Raw genomic sequence first — 1679 nt, forward strand, 5'->3', positions numbered from 1 at the left:
ATCTAGATCGATGACTCATAATTTCAGCAATGGACAATTGGCATTTGTGGTTCACTTGGACCGGATTTGGAAAAGAATCATTGAAAACCACCCTACATCTTTCTTTCCAAATTTCCCAGCAAGTAATTCCAAGTACAATAATGAGCTGATTACGATCGGGTACCGTAGTCGATTCGATCATCCCTAAAAACCATTCATCAAACTTGGTTATACACTGTGGGCTCGGTAAGTAGCTCAAAAGAGAGCCAAACCACACCGGCCGAGTCCATGGACAAAGCAGCAACATGTGTTCAATCGACTCGTCATCATCCAAGCAAATAGGGCAGCACGCATTGTTTGCAAGATGTCTTCGAGATAGGATCAACTTGGTTGGGAGAAAAGAAGATATAGCTCGCCACAGAAAGTTGGAAATCTTGGGAATTAAATTCACACTCCAAACAAACTTCCATATATTCTTGTCGACATGATGAGAAGAGTGTTGGTAGACACCAGTACTTTGATTTTTAATTTTGTCAGCCCAAAAGTAACCACTTTTCACTGTGTATGCACCATCCTTCGTCCAAGGCCAGATAAGACGATCCGGGCTATCCAACAAGTAAAGCGGGATAGCACGAATCAGACTCATATCATCATCCTTCAACAGATGCTCATATATACTCAAATTCCACGTTGAGTCTTCTCTCCCAATCAAGTCACACACAAGAGACGGAGCACGTCCTGGTAGAATTGCTTTAGGAGTGGGCTTCCGTCTATCCATATCGGGCAACCAGTTATCATTCCATACCTTCACAGTTTCACCATTACCAATCTGCCATAAAGCACCATTTTCCAGCATTTTTCTACCCTCCAAAAGGCTAACCCAAGCCCATGAAGGACGAGTACCTCGGGTAGCTTGTAGGAAGTCACAATTTGGAAAGTAGCGTGCCTTAAGAATAGTATTAGGTTGACAATATTATAAGTCCAGTATGGACGCTGAAAATAGGCTGGCCAATCTGTATTGGAGAGGCTCACTTCGGCTTTGCTAGCTGATTTTTTTTTTTTTTTTTTTTTTTTTGGTGACATTCGAATATTTGATAGCGGTTACAAGACTAACTGATATGGAAAGCCATTGGTGCTTTTTGTTGGGGTAAATAACCATAGAGAGAACATACTATTTGCATCTGCGTTCCTTGCTAATGAGACTAGTGAGTCTTATGAATGGTTGTTGAGGAAATTTTTGTCTGCTATGAAAGGGAAGAAACCCATCTCTGTGTTGACTGATGGCGATGAAGGCATAAGTTGCGTTATTTATAAAATCCTACCTGATTGTCATCACCGACTCTGTGCTTCACATGTCGAAAAGAATGGTAAGGACAACTTGCAAATACCAGAACGAGTAGCACTATTCAAGAGTTGTATGTATGCGCTAACGCGTCCAGAAGAATTCGACCTCCGTTGGCAACACATGCTTGAAACATTTGGTTTCCAAAATGATGATTGGATGGAGACAATGCATTTGAAGAAGGAAAGATGGGCAATTGCATTTTTGGTGGACTCCAAAGTATTCAACGCGTTGAAAGCATTAACCGATGCATGAAGGATTTCTTTGGACGCAACGATTTGAAGCCATTTAAATGTATTCCCCAACTTGATAAAGTCGTCGTACAACAGACACAAATGTGCGATGGGTGATTTTAAGG

Source organism: Malus domestica, chromosome 13 (genome assembly GCF_042453785.1).
Source record: "Malus domestica chromosome 13, GDT2T_hap1".
Classification (NCBI taxonomy): Eukaryota; Viridiplantae; Streptophyta; class Magnoliopsida; order Rosales; family Rosaceae; genus Malus; species Malus domestica.